This window comes from Lissotriton vulgaris, chromosome 7 (assembly GCF_964263255.1).
Source record: "Lissotriton vulgaris chromosome 7, aLisVul1.2, whole genome shotgun sequence".
Lineage (NCBI taxonomy): Eukaryota > Metazoa > Chordata > Amphibia > Caudata > Salamandridae > Lissotriton > Lissotriton vulgaris.
In genome coordinates this window covers 213,810,755-213,829,702 of record NC_141695.1, presented here as the reverse complement: position 1 = coordinate 213,829,702, position 18,948 = coordinate 213,810,755, and positions in this window count along the sequence as shown.

The following is an 18,948-nucleotide window of genomic DNA, read 5'->3' as shown; positions in this document are numbered from 1 at the left end:
CTGCGATCAGTGCCCAGACGAGGCGGTGAGGAGTGCGGAGGATCCCGACCAGAGCCCAGCCGAAGGAAGCAAGGTCCGAGGTGTGAAGAGGCCCACCAGTTTTCCGAAGTTTTCCGAAGTTTTCCGAAGTTTTCCGAAGTTTTTCCGAAGTTCCGAGTCGAGTCCAGTCGAGTTTTCCGAGGCCTTCTGTTTTCCGTGCTTCCCGGTGAGTACCATTGCTGGGTCGTATCTAGACGGGTTTGGGTACGCAAGTCCGGTCTGCACTGTTTTTAGGCAGTGTATCTGTACTGTTTAGCAGTATATAAAGTATTCCGAATTTCTGCACTGTTACAGCAGTGTATCTGTATCGTTGAGCGGTACATTCAGAGTAGGGGGAAGTTAGCTATGTCTTTAAATGTTTCATGTGATTAATGTCGTGGTATGAATGTGATTGTTCTTGTGTATTATTGTGTTTTTTTGTTTAAATAGTTACAGGCGAAATTAAGTATTAAGGATCAAGCATTTCAGTATCAAGTAGGCACAATGCCGTTTTTTAACAAATTAAAGCAGATAGGAACTAGGAAAGGGATGTTAGAGGAAGAGATTCCAATCCCCCCTAGGGACACTCCAGGTAATTTCATGTATAATAAGCATGGCATAGACGCCATCTTGTATCTAGAGTTATGGACAGATTATACCAAGCACCTAGAGGAAAGATACCGATGGCCAGTTAACGGAACATGGGATGCCGAGTGCATCATAAAGGTAGAAGAAATATTACGGAAAAAGAAAGCTAGACAATCTCAGAAAGACGCCATAGAATTTTGGCGTAAGGAATCACGTAAGCGTGCTGATAGAGCACTCCGTAGAGAAGACAGGCTTAAAGAATCAGAAAAGGCCCAAGAAAACGAATTAGTTACTGAGGGAATTCGAGTAAAAGTAGAACAAATAGATCGTATACTAAATGGCAAAGTGAACAACATGTATCTTTTGGCCGATGGTACCCCTGACGCCATTTCAGAAATACCGAAAAATTTGCCGTCACCATTAGTTCCAACTAAAGTAATGCATAAGACTACTAAAGACATATTCCTAAATTCATATCTCGAAGATGTAGCGCCAGCTTACACCAATCTGCCTGTTCGTGCCCTGCCTACTGACAGGGCCGGGGGTGGTACTGCCCCCCAAGATCACTCTCAGCCGACACCGAAAAAGACTAGTTCCGTTCCGCCAGCCCCGCCACTTCCCTCACCTAAAACTGATCTGCCGAAACCACTTCAATCAGATCCTACTAAAAGACAAATTCAGATACTGACTACACACAGAGATAATGCCCAAGTTTCCGCTTCAGGAGGTGCGACCGCGGGTCTCCAGACCCCGCCACCGACTCACAGATTAAATCTCAGAGGTATGCAGAGTCCTTTTACGCACAGATCCCCCCGTTCTTCTAATTCATCCCGTCTTGATGCACTAAAAGAAAATATGTCAGTTTGTAGATATGATCCAGAACCTGGACAGGACGACTTAATGATATTAGCGTCTTTACGGTTAAGATCTGCTACTGATAGTTTGTTATGTTATGCAGGAATGAAGGAGCACCTAGATAGAATATATGAGTTCGTTCAAACGGGAAAGGACCCCGACAGTATTAAGGATGCCCTGGAGAAACAGAAAGTTACCATGCAAGCACTGATACTACGATTTTTCATAAATTGTCTAATAAGAGAACGAGACAGGCCCGGAACAGAGCAGAGTGAATTGGATGCATTGAACAAGTGGGGTCAAAATATAGCCGATGGAAAACATGACAGACAAAATTGCATAGAGGCCATGTATAAAAAGATTAAGAAAGCAGTGATAGCAGTACACGAGAAAGAGAAAGAAAAGGCTCCCTCCGAGGAGGAAGAAGAATCTGAAGAACTAGAACCGACTACAAGCACTATAGCATATGTAGGTAAGGGAACTTATCTTAGGAAGGGTATCCGTCCAGAAAGCAAGAGAGTTTTCTTCTCTGCCTTAACGAATCCGAATTCTGCTGAACATCAGTTCCAGGAAACTGATAAACGGCTTCGAGATCGAGTTGGGTACCATGTACTCAATTCTATGGATGAACAAGAATTAGCCCGATCAGCGGTATCATGGGCCGAAAATGCAGACATATATAATGATGACACCGTAGCACAGACATTTCTGAACCTCTCCCCCGACGAACAGAAATTAGCAGGTATATATATGATTCAGCACCTTCTCATTAAGTACAGAAAACATTATTCCGATCCAGGTCCCTTACATGAGACACTAGAAGCACTACTGATGGATAGATGGAGAGGCCTAAGCACTAAATTAGTTCAAATAATTCTAGAACAACGACGCAGATATGACACCTTTGTAAGTCCTGAATATGTTCCCGCCCCACCTCCAGAAAGGAAAATGTACCATATGCAGTGCGGGGGTGGTATTGAAAGTCAGAACCCCTTGCGAGAAGTGCACCCTGTTATGGGTGAGGATAAAATTTTGAAACGCGTGTATGTACACACGCCTCTAACTAAATTAGAACTGTTAGAAATGAAGAAATTAGTACCGTGCCATGATAAAGACCCTGCAGGTTTTCATAGAGAGCTCAAAGACATGTTACTGATGGGGGACTACACATATGATGATATCATGAAAATGTTGAAAGTATTATTGCCTACGGGTATATTCGAGAAATTAAAGGAAAAGGACTGGGAGGTGGGAGACGCAAAGATTGCCTGGGCAGAAATAGAGGATGAAGAAAAGAAACGGGTTCCAGGGTTAGGCCTTGGGGACAAAACTAAAGCATTACCAGGTTTAATAGTACAGGTCCTGCCCAGATTATTGACAACTAGAAAGGAGGATTGGGATGCAATCTCGTCCTGTAAACAGAAACATGATGAAGATACTAGCGACTTTTATTCAAGATTCGAGAAATGTTTTATTATCAATAGTGGCCTCCAGCCAAGTAGCGAGTCGTACCCACATCTTTTTGTATCAAAGTTAGTCGAGAATTCCCTACCGTTAGTTAAAAATAGAGTGTATAAAGTCGAGAGTACATGGCAAGCAAATACGCCATCCCAGATGTTACAAATGTTACAATATCACCAGAATAGAATTAGGGAAGAACAAGATCAGGAACAGAAGCGCATGAAAGACACGAAAATGAAAATGTTAGTAGCCCAGACGGTCCCATCCGACAGTCACAGGAAAGGTACGACCCAGACAAGTCACGCTGCAGCTCCTGTTAAAGGGACATGCAATTATTGCAAGCAGCCAGGTCACTACGTACACGAATGTGCAGTTCTGAAACATAACATAGCGACAGGTAAAACTAAAGAGAGACCGCATCCGCCTAGACAAGACCATAACCAGCATCAGTCTACACAGAATACACAGCCCATGCATGCATCCGCACAGACAGCACAGACCGTAGCAGTACCACAGCCACAGCCCATTGCTGCAACTCAGCAAGTCTCACAACAGATGTACCAGTATGCCCAGTCTGCTTACCCCGAATATTCCCGATATACATGAAACAGCCTAGAGAGGGAAGGTGGCTTGCCTCTTATCGAGATTCCTGTAGATCAAGAAGGTCCTTATGTACACAGTCAAGTATTGGGGAAAGATAGAAAGTTTTTAATTGACACAGGGGCAAGTCGCACTACAATAAGTCATGACGAAGTTCCAGGGGCACCCCTCTCAGGCTCACAAAATGTTTCCCTTGGTTTTTCAGGACAACCTATTGTAAATGAAGTCTCAGAACCAGTTCCCCTGGCTGTGGGTCCATTATCACGCGTTACAGACCTGTTACTAACAAAATCATGTCCGGAAAATCTGTTAGGAATTAAAACACTGAAGGCTCTAGGGGCTATAATATGCTGCTCCCCGGAGGGAGTTAGACTCTTTCTGCGGGATTTCAAGGGTCATTACGTCCTTCGTGAGTTTGACGTCAGATTGAAAAATGTACCTGATTACTTGTGGGCAAAAGGCCCAACTGATGTAGGATGTATGCACATTACACCATACCGCGTTACCCTCAAGGCAGGTGTTGTATTACCCAGAATCAGACAATACAAGTTACCACCCGATGCTGTAGCGGCTTTACTGAAAATCATTGAAGAGCTCATTGCCCAAGGAGTGGTCGTCGAGACCGACTCCAATATCTGTAACTCACCCATCATTCCGATTCTTAAACGTACTGATCCCAATGCACCGCCAGTATATCGGCTGGTGATTGATCTTCGAGAATTGAATAAATGCATTATCCCACAGTATCCTGTGGTCCCCGATATATCATCTCTCTTGACTGCTATTGATTCAGAAGCAACGTTCTTTACTGTAATTGATCTCAAGAACGCCTTCTTCAGCGTGCCTATTGATCCAGAGAGCCAATATCTCTTCGGATTCTGTTTAAATGGACGCAGTTTCAAATTTTCGCGCGCACCTCAAGGATTCACAGAAAGCCCCAGCATCTATAGTCAAGCACTGAAAAGACAACTAGATTGTATTCAAATGCCAGTTAACACCGCTTTACTACAATACGTCGATGATCTGCTGATCACCGCACGAAGTGAGCCCGAATGTGAAAAAGCATCACTGACAGTTTTACATTTCCTGGCCGACAAGGGACACAAGGTGTCTCCTTCGAAGCTACAATTCTGTGTTCAGCAAGTTGTGTACTTGGGTCACTTGCTGTCCAAAGTGGGGAGACAGCTCACTCCCGATCGCATTCAGTTAATTGTGAACATGCCGCAACCCAAGACACAAAAGGAAGTGCGGGCCTTCATAGGCCTCACCTCGTACTGCAGACAATGGATTCCCCAGTATGCATTTCTAGCTAAACCACTCATCCAGTTAACGACACAGGAGGCAGCGACTTCGACTGTCCTCCCTTGGACTCAGGAACACACACAAGCTTTTGAAGAATTAAAGAAAGTTTTATGCCAAGCACCAGTTTTAGCGACACCATGTTACAGCAAACCGTTTACACTTTTTGTTACAGAACGTGATGGCACAGCGTTGTCTGTCCTCACTCAAGACCAAGCAGGTTCACATAAGCCTTGTGCTTATTTTTCTAGTACATTGGATTCAGTAGCTCAAGCACTCCCTGCGTGCTTAAAGTCAGTAGCAGCAACAGCGTTAGCAATAAGACAAAGTGATTCAATTGTTTTAGGTCATCAGTTAACAGTTCAAGTACCACATTCTGTAGAGGTTTTGTTAAACAGAACCCAGACTCAACACTTAACTATAGCACGACTGACAGGTTATGAATTAACACTATTCCAGCCACACATAGAAATCAGACGTTGCAGCATCCTGAACCCCGCAACACTGTTACCTACAGTTATGACAGATCCAGCTCCGCATGATTGTATAGAAATAATTAATGCAGTAACTAAGCCTAGACGAGACTTAACAGATGTCCCATTGACAAATCCAGACCTGACACTTTATGTGGACGGTTCATGCATGAGAACAAGTACAGGAGAATTAGTGGCCGCGTACGCCGTGACCACTGAAACTGAAATAAAAGAAACACATCGTATTGACACCCTGTCTGCTCAAGCAGCAGAGCTCATCGCTCTGACTCGAGCCTGTATTCTAGCCAAGAACAGAAATGTTAACATATACACAGATTCCCGCTATGCCTTCGGAGTTGTACACGACTTCGGAGTCCTCTGGCAAGAACGAGGTTTTCTGACTTCCCATGGGGCCAAGATACAACATGGCCCCCTCATTCAAGCACTGTTAGAAGCAATACATTTGCCCTCGGGCATATCAGTCATGAAGTGTAAGGCACATACTAAAGTCACAGATTCTGTTTCCCAGGGTAACGACCTGGCAGACCAGACAGCAAAACATACAGCATTGACTTACACCCAGACTACTGATGTGACAAAGACAATAGTCCAGACCCAGTGTATGGCAGTTAGAGATCCCGCCCTAGATGTAATTGATATCCAGACACATGCTACTCCAGAGGAGATAAAGAAATGGACTGAACTAGGAGGGACTCAGACAGATCAAGGTTGGGTGACGAAGGGAAAATCTATATGGTTTCTCCCCGACTCAATGGTTCAAGTCATGATAAATACAGCACATAGTCCTGCCCATCTTGGAGAGAAAGCCATGTTAGACAGTTTACAGAATCTCTGGTACAACAAACACTTACGAGCAGCAGCAAAACAGAAAGTGCGTACTTGCATGATCTGTTGTCAGTTCAATCCAGGTAAAAGCGTCCCTGTTGAGCAAGGTGGATTTCATCCTCCCGATCACCCTTTTGAAGTCCTCCAGATGGATTATATCCAGATGAATAGCTGTAGAGGATTTAAGTATGTCCTTGTAATTGTTTGTGCTCTGTCCCGCTGGACCGAAGCATACCCAGTCCCAGACTACACTGCTCCGACCACTGCCAGACAGTTGGTTCGTGAATTCTTCCCACGGTACGGTTTGCCCCGTGTCGTGTATTCAGACAACGGACAGCCGTTCTCGTCCGAGCTGATGAGACAAGTTTCCCTCTTGCTAGGATATCAGTGGAGGTTCCACTGTGTCCGACATCCCGAAGCAGCTGGCCTTGTAGAAAGGCATAATCAGACACTAAAAATCCGTCTTGCCAAGATCTGTCAGGAAAAAGGGGTCGACTGGATAGTCGCCCTGCCCGTGGCACTATTCTACATGAGGATGGTCGCCCACTCGAGATCAGGGCTATCCCCGTACGAAGTGGTCTTTGGCAGACCGCCGAATATGTGGGGGACGCCCGTTCCGAAAAAGATCACTGATATTGATTGTAACATGTTGACAGATTACCTTGCCTCCTTGATGTCTGCACTCCAATCATGTCGTTCACAGGTTGCCGCAGCCTTCCCTGACAACACCGATGTAAAGGCGCATGAGGTCCGCCCAGGTGACCTGGTAGTCGTCCGGAATTTCGACCGGAAAAGTCCGCTGGAGCCCCGCTGGAAGTCTCCAAAGACCGTTCTGCTTACCACTAGGACCGCCGTGAAAATCGAGGGGAGAAAGGGGTGGGTCCACACGAGTCACATCAAACTATGCAATGAACTAAAAAACGGACTGAAACAGGACTCTGACTCGTCCACCCCCACCAAAGACTGTGTTGAAGCACAAGACGTTACTGTGCCTAAAAGAGAAAAGACTCCTCAAGAACTTTACCGAATGAAGCTTCGATCTAGCAAGTCAGACAGTTTAATTGTTTAAGTCCTCCCTTAGGTGAATCGGTTAAATAGTTTCTGACATGTATCCCCTAGATCGAGTTAGAGAGAGAGAGGAAAAGAGAAGAACATATTGCAAATCACTTCGTAGTCACTGCATAGTGACACTAATAATCATGTTTATTCTGAGTATTCTAATTATTATTGCCAGCATTCTGCTTCCTATGTACTGGCCTATTTTCAGGCGTGAACAATCTGCTTACAATGTCTCTGCTGAACACACTTTTAGTGAACTTCCTGCACATGAACTCTCTTACAGACTTGCGCTGCGCAACAATACATTCATTAGTATGTTACACCATTCCCATCAGACAAATAATGCTACAGACTGTTGGATATGTGGCCGACTCCCTCCCTACCAGAATTACAAGGGAGCTCTGCCTCTCTTTCCGTACCCATTCACTCACAATGGCTCCTGTGGAGCATGGTTTAAAATAATTAATTCTTTAGATCCTGATATTGCTGTTTTCGATGGGGGCTGGGTTTGGGGAAACTTGAACTTAGTCCTGCTCAACGTCTGTTATCCTGATCAAGAAGGACTTCCCACTCGAATAGGAACTGATCTAGAAAATGAAGTATATGGATTAGGTAATTACACAATTAGCCTTATGATCCTCACTGTTGAATCTGAAACTGCTCCAGTTCTGCCCCATATGTTAGTACTACCAGTCACAGGTGAATTATGTGTTAGCAAGAAAGGTTCAGTACACGTAGGTCATAGTAAATGCACTACTGTGGTCGAGTTCAGTGACCATGGTAAATCGTCCTTTAAAGCTATCAGTCATTCCTACTTTGTTTGTGGTCATACCGCATACATACGTTTGCCTCCAGATTGGGATGGTACCTGTTACATTGCCTTCCTTCTGCCACCTGTTTTCCTAGCTCCTCCTGATTACCATAGAAATACGAATCTAGCACCGAATAGACCCAAAAGAGATATTCCCCTTGTCGACTACACAGAAACGGCATGGGAACAGTACACTGATTTCAATAAAGGATTCTTTTTCTTCCTAGGACCTGTCCAAAACAGTAAATTAATACGCAGATTAACGAGAACACTCGAAGCAGTAGTGAACGAAACTGCCTCCGCTCTAGGTAACTTAACAGAGGAGCAGTCTGCTATACGGACTGTTGTCCTTCAAAATCGTCTTGTGATTGACGTCATCTTGGCAGATAGAGGTGGAGCTTGTAAGGTCATCGGGTCAAGTTGCTGTGTTTTCATTCCACAAAACGCACCATCTGTCTATCAAGCTATCACCCGTTTACATAAAATTGCAAATCAGATACATCAGAATCCAGGCACCTGGACTTGGTCCGGTTGGTTCTGGACTACGTTGACAGCTTGGGGATGGAAGATCTTATCGTTCCTAGGCATTGGCCTTGTTATAGTATTCAGTTGTTGCCTGTGCCTGCAGTGTGGGCCAGCGATATGTGGACTGTGTGCCACATCCTGCATTGAGCATTCCAGTTGCCTCTCAAACAGTCAAAGAAAGAAAGACGAACATATAATGTTACAAGAACAAACTGATCGATTTATGAGGATCGATATATCATGAAGGGTCCGTAGGGAACAAGGAGGGAATGAGGTAATATAAATTTTATGGTCATGTTGTGTTCCCTAGCGAGTACCCCACCGACTCCATGTACGAGTTAAAAGTGCATGTAACTTCCCTCCTGTACCAGCTATGAAGACGCAAATACATTTGCGTCCAACGTTAACTTGTCCTCTTTCAGACCCACCATGAATGGGTTTGATGGTCCGTTCCTAAGTATGCTATGCCAACGTCTTTTTGAAGTGTACTCCTACGTTTTTCAGCCTGGCTGAAAGTAGGCCCTGAATCTCTGCCACCGAGCCTCTTTTCTGGCTTCTGACTGCGAGGGCCTCTGCCCAAGCAGCCCCCGTACCCGTGAACTCTGACTTACTTCTAGCGCGGCCCTCCGTGCTCAGCTCAGCCTGCTGCCTGCCAAGATTGACTATAACCTTCGAGTTATCTGTTTTCCTCCCCGAAGATACATTCCGGCCTGCTAGCTTCAGTAAACATCCTTCCTCAGCTACAGGGCTAAAGGGCCGACCTGTCTTTATGCAAGTAATTCATAGCCTCTGTTGCCATGCTTCCATGGAAGGCCCCATGCCCCCACGCTTCTCATACAGACACTCAGGCGCTTATACACGCACTCACAGCAAGTATAGAATAGCTTCTGCTCTAGAGACCTTTCTGCCCAGATAGCTTAGTTCCTAAACATCAGATATCGGATATGATAGAAGCACAAGTTGATCTGACATGCCAGACTTCTGTCTCTTTCCGCCAGTGTAAATGTCAAGTCCCCTGCACCCCGTCTATCACACGTCATGCAGCTGCGCGCGCATCCAAGCTTCCGGTTTCCGCTGACATTGCAACATTCTGTTAGCACCACCCCTTGGTGCCACCCACTTGCGTCACCTATCAGTGACATTTCTAGCACACACGCCTAGTTTACGCCTCTTGATGATGTACTAGCACCACGTGTATACTGTTATCTTGTCTTCTCTCAGCTGTTACGCCTCTTACATTGAACATTATGATGTAAATCAAGTATATAAGCTATGTATTGTCAATAAACGACGGCGCGCTCATCTATCCCTTCTGACATCCTGTGTGGTGGTCAGAACATGATATCCTGATTCCTTTATGAGGAATAAAACCCTTAGAAACTCTTACACCACGGACTCTGTTTTCCTTCATTTCGATTGAGTTATTATTGATTAAGTACTTACCTGCATAGAAATTAAGAGAGTAAATTAATTATTTACATCAAATCAAGTTCTCACTGGGCTGGATGACTTCTGTGCAGCATATCTTGATGATATAGCTGTCTTTAGTTCCACCTGGGAGGATCACCTGGTCCACCTGAGGAAAGTGTTAGAGGCACTGCAAGCAGCAGGTCTCACTATCAAGGCCACAAAGTGCCAGATAGGGCAGACACAGGTTGTATACCTGGGCCACCTTGTAGGTGGAGGCCAGGTTCAGCCACTGGAGAGCAAGATACAGTCCATCAATGACTGGGCTCCTCCAACCACCCAGACTCAGGCTCGAGCTTTCTTGGGCCTGACTGGTTATTACAGGAAATTTGTCAGAAATTATGGATCAATTGTGACTCCACTTAATGGCCTGACAAGTAAAAAGATGCCAAAGAAAGTTCAGTGGACAGCAGGCTGTCAAAAAGCATTCGATGACCTAAAGCAGGCCATGTGCACAGCACCTATCCTAAAGAGTCCAGACTACTCCATTGTCCAAACAGATGCTTCCGAGTTGGGTGTGGGAGCTGTTCTATCTCAGCTGAATTTTGATGGTCATGACCAGCCCATTGCTTTTATTAGCAGAAGGCTGACCCCCAGAGAGAAAAATTGGTCAGCTATTGAGAGGAGGCCTTTGCTGTGGTTTGGGCCCTGAAGAAACTGAGGCCATACTTGTTTGGCACTCATTTCAAGATTCAGACCGACCATAAGCCCCTCTTGTGGCTAAATCAGATGAAGAGTGAAAACCCCAAACTGCTTAGGTGGTCCATTTCCCTACAGGGGATGGATTTTACAGTGGAGCATAGACCTGGCACTGATCATGGCAATGCAGATGGGCTCTCCAGGTATTTCCACTTAGAGCAAGAAGACTCACCTGGTCAAGGTTAGTTTATTGTCCCAAAGTTTCGGGGGGGGTCATGTAGGAGAGTAGGGTCTGCAATCCTATGATCACCCCAGATTTTTGCTTTTTGCTTCACTGGTTTACGACTTCCCTGGCTGTGGGCATGCTAATCAGACCCACAGCCTAGCTGTTCTCTCACTAAATTGACATGTGTACCTTAGGTGCATTTACCAATTGGTACTGGGCCACCTTATCAGACCCTGTAACTCAGGGCATTGGTGTACCCAGGGCCTACCAGGGGCTGCAGCATGTATTATGCCACCCCTGGCTGGCCATCTAAATCTGACACAACTGGCTGCACGACAGCTGGAGCAAGGTGGTGTAATCACCCTTTGCTTTAGATATAGTATACCTATATCTAACCCTAAAATGGACACATAGATTCCTATCAGTCACTCCTATGGCAGGCCTTAACAATCCTGAAGGCAGAGTACTTGTAATCATGTGAGAAGGTGCTCTGGCATGAGCTGAGCCCGTTTGCAGCTTACGGAACCAAGTCCTAATAGCTGTTCCATGATAACGTGTACCATATACTCTTAAGTGCATTATAATCCTCGCCGTTATTTGCCAACTCTGGTATCGCTTTATCAAAACATGTCGAGTAAGGTGTCATACGAATTGGAATACTAACCCCTCGCCAATTCTGGTGACGGGGTTAGCATTCCACCCTTCTAGAGGGACACGACATGTATGTAACTGTGAACCCCGGTTAAAGTTAACTCAAGCCGCAGCATCACAAAATGGATGCTGCCACCACAGACACAAGTCTGACCTCCTGCTGCTGGGAGTCCTTCCAGCGAGGAGAGCTTGGACAAAGGGTTTCCTGTCAGGGGCGGTGCTAGCACCATCCCAGACAGGGTTTTGTGTATCCTAGGTAGGCAGGGCTGAATAGGAAGGTGACTGCAAGTGGCACCCCGGTGCTCACTGTGCATATGCCGGCTTGAACCAGTTCCAGGGGCACACCAGCCCCTGAGCTGGGGAAAGTCCGGACAGGGGAGAGGGGTGTAACCACCCCCCTTCCTGGTCCCACCCATGGGCAGGACCTAGTCCCGTACCAGCCCCTTTCTTTAGAATAAATGTAGGAGCGGGGACCCTTCCAAATTAGATCATCTTTGAATCCTGAAACTACTTTCTACGAAAGGAAATCAAGACTTCTTCCTAAGATTTCTCCCTTGTGACTAAGGAGTAGTCACCCTGCAGCAGCAGGCACCAACTAAGTCTTTTGCGGTTTGCTGAAACTTCCTTCCTCCGGAGCCAGGCTGACCCAGCACGTCGAGACCCGGACTCCCTGCCCTCTCTGACCTCAACCTGCCTCTACAGCACAGCTGAGAACTGTAGGTGCGACGAGACCAGAGGACCCGGCGACCATCAGAACCAGCACGACACTGACCTAGCACGACCACCAAGGGACCCTCGAGTGGGTGCACTGGGGTAAGAGAAGCCCCAACCCCAAGCAGCACGAGCACCGAAGACCAGCCCCCCAGCATCCTCCAGATCTGCGTGGTGCCCTTTTGCTTCTGTGTCACTTGCCACGTTGTCCGGTCACTTGCCCGTTGGCTAGTGACCCTCCAGATGATGACCTACGTTGTTTTCACCGCTGGTCTAGCTCCTCTAGACTGGCCCTAGTCTCCTCATGAAGGGGACCATCCTCGGACCCTCCTGGTCCACCCAAGACGCCATTTTGTGTCGCCACATGGGCTTGCCGTAGCCAAGGCTTGTTGCCTCCTTCACCGGATCCAGCATCGCCAGCAGCAGACATCCGACGTGGGACAGCTCGCAGACCTTCAGCCTGGTCGACATCAGCGCCCCTGGTCCGTGCAGCAGCAGAATCCAGTGTCACCTCTTCGCCTGGGGGAGTGACCTCGTCCGGTGCCATCCTGGTGCCCACCTAATCACTGGCTAGTGATTCAGAACTTGGTCCCCTCTGCTTACAGGTACCCTTCTTCAGCTGATCCAGTCCTTGGATCAGCCCGGAACATCTTCACTGGTCGCCTGCCAGCAACTTCCACTTCAGGCTCCTGGTTCGTCAACGAGGATTCCCGACGACACTTGAACCCTATGCAGCCGCAGCCCCTAGGCTAGGTAAACCGAGTACTACGGTGCTCCAGCGTAGACCAACTCTCTAAGTGTCTAGATCCACTTTCGTTTTTGACCTACCTAGTCGGGTTCGCCCGAGAACACTAACTTTTGCATTTACTAGGATCCATAGACTTTGTCCCGCATTACGCGTGAGAGTTCCCACTCTGCACACGACGTCCCTAGGCCTCCTGCTTCTAATCTAAGGGTTCAGCATTGTATGCCTAGCGTTTCTAAAGTCTATGAGAGTAGTACTTACCTGCTAGTAATTTCACATTCCACTTCAATAGTATATAGTTTTTCGTGCCCCTCGGGCATTTGTGTAAATTGTGCGACTTTCAGTATTTCTTTAAGAGTTTTGTATTGTGCTTAGCACCCTGTCCTCATAAAGAGTCCAGGGTTGGTGTGTTATAAATAAATATCCTTTTATTTTCATAACAACTTGTGTGGTGTCCTTTCACTTGGTGTTCAAGGGGTATATGTGATGGTATAACAGCTGGCTTAACACGCCCTCTAGAGTTTAGCCTAAAGACTGCTCTTGTCCATGCTACTAGGATAACTGGTCTATAAGGTTGACTTACAACCAATCATCAATAAGGGTTGTTTGGACTTATACATAGTGATCACTAGAATAGTGAGCACTGCATATCAGGCCAACTTCTCACACTCCCTCACCACCAAAGTCAACCTCCACGAAGGAATGAAAGCCGTCGCCGAGTGGATGAAGAACAGCCATCTGAAGCTGAACTCAGATAAGACAGAGGTCCTCATCCTCGGCTCCACCCCCTCAGCCTGGGACGACTCCTGGTGGCCGACCACACTGGGAGAAGCACCGACTCCCATCGACCACGCATGCAACCTGGGGTTCATTCTCTACTCAACACTCTCCATGACCAAGCAAGTCAATGCCGTCTCGTCCTCTTGCTTCAACACCCTCCGCATGCTCCGCAAGATCTACAGGTGGATCCTCACTGAAACAAGAAGAGCGGTCCCCCAGGCCCTTATCAGCAGCAGGCTGGACTATGGAAACACCTTCTACCCAGGAGCCTCGGCCAAACTCCTGAAATGACTACAACGCATACAGAACGCCTCTGCACGCCTGATCCTCGACATCACGCGCCACAGCCACATCACACCACACCTGAGAGACCTGCACTGGCTCCCCGTCAACAAGAGGATCACCTTTAAGCTCCTCACCCACGCACACAAGGTGCTCCACAACACCGGACCAGCTTACCTCAACAGACGACTCACCTTCTACACTCCGAACCAACAGCTCTGTTTCACCGACCTCGCCCTTGCCACCATTCCCTGCATCCGAAGAGCAACCACCGGTGGCAGATAGTTCTCCCACCTCGCAGCCAGGACCTGGAACGGTACACAGACATAATATCGAAATGTAAATATCGATATACAATTATATCAAAGTTTAAATATCGATGTAACACAATATCGAAGGTAAGTAATATCAACACTATTTAATATCGATATCAGTAATATCGAAGTTAAATATATCGATGTGTAGTAATATCGATGTAAATAATTTCGATGTTACTAATATCGATTTTCTAATAATTGTTTTGTATATTATAGTGTATATAATATGTTTTTAAGTATTTATTTATGTAATTTAATTAAATTTAGCATTTTAGTTCAGTAGTGGGTTGTGGGTTTATACGGGAATAGGGTGGCAAGTAATTTAATTATGTTAAAATACGTATTAATTAGTAGGAATGAATAATTAATTTTAATTAATTGGTAATAATTTTTAATTAATAGATTAATTGATAAATATATTCTGTAACGGGTTGTGGGTTTATAGGGGAATAGGGTGGGAAGTAATTTAATTATGTAAAATTAAGTATTAATTAGTAGGAGTTATTAAATTATTGTAATTAATTGGTAATTCATTTTAATTAATTGATTAATCGATAAATATTGATTAATTGATAAATATGTTCTGTAGTGGGTTGTGAGTTTATAGGGGAATAGGGTGTGAAGTAATTTAATTATTTTAAATTAAGTATTAATTTGTAGGAATTATTAAATAATTTTAATTAATTTGTAGTTAATTTAAAATTAATTGGTAATTATTTTTAATTAATTGATTAATTGATAAATATGTCCTGTAGCGGGTTGTGAGTTTATAGGGGAATAGGGTGGGAAGTAATTTAATTATGTTAAATTAAGTATTAATTTGTAGGAATTATTAAATAATTGTAAATAATTGGTAATTAATTTTAATTAAGTGGGAATTATTTTTAATTAATTGATTAATTGATAAATATGGTCTGTAGCGGGTTGTGGGTTTATAGGGGAATAGGGTGGGAAGTAATTTAAAAATGTTAAATTAAGTAGTAATTAGTAGGAGTTATTAAATTATTTTAATTAATTGGTAATTAATTTTAATTAATTGATTAATCGATAAATATTGATTAATTGATAAATATGTTCTGTAGTGGGTTGTGAGTTTATAGGGGAATAGGGTGTGAAGTAATTTAATTATGTTAAATTAAGTATTAATTTGTAGGAATTATTAAATAATTTTAATTAATTTGTAGTTAATTTTAATTAATTGGTAATTATTTTTAAATAATTGATTAATTGATAAATATGTCCTGTAGCGGGTTGTGAGTTTATTGGGGAATAGGGTGGGAAGTCATTTAATTATGTTAAATTAAGTATTAATTTGTAGGAATTATCAAATAATTGTAATTAATTGGTAATTCATTTTAATTAAGTGGGAATTATTTTTAATTAATTGATTAATTGATAAATATGGTCTGTAGCGGGTTGTGGGTTTATAGGGGAATAGGGTGGGAAGTAATTTAAAAATGTTAAATTAAGTGGTAATTAGTAGGAGTTAATAATTAATTTTAATTAATTGTTAATACATTTTAATTAATTTGGTAATAACGTTAAAAAAATGTATTAATTTATAAATATGTTCATTAGCGGGTTATGGGCTTATAGGGGAATATGGTGGGAAATAATTTAAATTAAAATAATTAATAATGTTTCAAAAGTAATAGTTTTGTTAATTATATAATTGTTAATACATTATTCATTGCTAATTAAATATTATAAAATGGTATTTTCAAAAAAAAAATTAACATTTATTTAGCTAATCATGTTTTTAATAAATATATATAGGTATAGTAAATAGTTTATATTTATTTAATAGTTTATTTTTTGATTAATAAATGTTACTTTTTAATTTATGAGTATGTTATTTTAACTCCTACGCTATCCAACACTTTCCCTACTGTTGCACTGTCTGGAGTTGGAATAGTAATTTTTACCCCTACACTATCCAACACTTTCCCTACTGTTGCACTCTCTGAAGTGGGAATAGTCATTTAAACCCGTACGCTATCCAACACTTTCCCTACTGTTGCACTCTTTGGAGTTGGAATAGTAATTTTTACCCTTACGCTATCCAACACTTTCCCTACTGTTGCACTCTTTGGAGTGGGAATAGTAATTTTTACCCCTACGCTATCCACCACTTTCCCTACTGTTGCACTCTCTGGAGTGGGAATAGTAATTTTTACCCCTACGCTATCCAACAATTTCCCTACTGTTGCACTCTCTGGAGTGGGAATAGTAATTTTTACCCCTACGCTATCCAACACTTTCCCTACTGTTGCACTCTCTGGAGTGGGAATAGTAATTTGTACCCCTACGCTATCCAACACTTTCCCTACTGTTGCACTCTCTGAAGTGGGAATAGTCATTTAAACCCCTATGCTATCCAACACTTTCCCTACTGTTGCACTCTTTGGAGTTGGAATATTTATTTTTACCCCTACGCTGTCCAACACTTTCATTACTGTTGCACTCGCTGGAGTGGGAATAGTAATTTTTACACCTACACTATCCAACACTTTCCCTACTGTTGCACTCTTTGGAGTGGGAATAGTAATTTTTACCCCTACGCTATCCACCACTTTCCCTACTGTTGCACTCTCTGGAGTGGGAATAGTAATTTTTACCCCTACGCTATCCAACACTTTCCCTACTGTTGCACTCTCTGGAGTGGGAATAGTATTTTTAACCCCTACGCTATCCAACACTTTCCCTACTGTTGCAATCTCTGGAGTTGGAATAGTAATTTTTCCCCTTACGCTATCCAACACTTTCTCTACTGTTGCACTCTCTGGAGTGGGAATAGTAATTTTAACCCCTACGCTATCCAACACTTTCCCTACTGTTGCGCTCTCTGGAGTTGGAATAGTAATTTGTACTCATACGCTATCTATGTTTATAATTTTATTATTATTACTTTTATGTTGTTATTAATTGTTATTTATAATATTAATTTATGTTTATAAAATTATTTATATATATTTAATGTATGTATTTTTTTAGTAGTTTTATGTTGTTATTAATTGTAATTTATATTACTATTGTATGTATATACATTTATTTTTATATTATTATATTTTTATATATTTATAAGTTATAAAAATAATTAATTTAGAGTTATTATTAATGAAAAATATACTATGTATTATACATTTATTAATAATTCTTTTTTTAACATTAATTGTTAATATTTTATAATATATTATATTTTAAAACATGTTTATTACATTCATAATTATTATTTTGGTAATATAACATTTTTATTTAATTAAAATATAACGATATTTTACAAAAAACGATATTTTTTACATTCGAAATTTTTTTTCCGATATTTTGGTACTTACCTTTTTAAAGATAGCATCCCGATATTTTGTCCCCCGATATTTTTGTTGTGATATTTTTGTATATCGATATTCTGTCTGTCGATAATTAGTCAGACATTCACCTGGAACACCATTCCCATCCTCCTACGGCAGACCCAGGACCTACTAACCTTCAGGAGGCTCCTCAAGACCTGGCTATTCGAGCAGTAGCAGCACCCCTACGCCCCTCAGCTCCTTGAGACCCTCATGGGTGAGTAGTGCACTTTACAAATGTACTGATTTAATGATTGATTGATTGATTGATTGATTGAATCAGACACCACACACAATGAGAATGCAGTCCGCATGTCGGATGAGAGAGATGCGGCACAATCGACTAACGGTCCAAATGGGGTCCTGGAACCATTGATTCCACTCACCACCAACTAGACACTTATGAGTGTTAGGGTCCGTGCAGTACAGACACCACACGCTGTACATGCGGGCAAGTTTCTGGGGCTCCACAGTAGACAATATGATCTCCAGACAAAAAGTCTTAATTCCTCGCTCACACGGCCCAATGGGATTCTGTAGCACTTGAGAGGGCACCGCTCTCCAGATTTCAAGGGTAGATAATGTAGGTCCCTCATGGGATATCTTTGATGTTCCTCAGAATAGGAGGCCTGATCCTGGTGTGAAACACCGGGTTGCATGTATGCCCTCACCGGCCACAATAGCAGGCTGGGTACCTATCCAAAATGCCATAGATGCTAAGGTATATCCTTGAACCTGCAACTGCAGACGGGACACGTATTTGAAACAGCATGAGGGTTGCCGCACACACCCACAGGTGTAAGTGCACACTCCTCGGTCTGAGTTAGCAGCCTGGCTCAAGTTTCAGAACACCTGGTCAGCACCTCTCCCTGTAGAAAGGCACACACAATTCCATGTGGGTTGCCACCAGTTTTAAATAGTGGTAAAGTATTACTGTTTTGTGATCGGAATTTGGTCGTAAAACAGTAATACATACCATAACAGTTCAGTATTTGGAAGGGACGCCCTAAACACGCCCCTTCCAACTGCCAAATCGGAAATGCAAAATGTGATTCAGTAAAAAGTTAGTATATTACATTTTGCATTTTGTTCATTTAAAAAAAGTATTTTTCTGGTCATAAATGACCCTAGTCTGCAAAACTTGTTGTTTGGGACCAGAAAAATGTATTGTATCTCTAGCCCTTAGTACCTCGAAAGTGTGGGTGAGGAGTATGAATTGTGCTTGTTTGTGAACAGGGATCCAGTTGA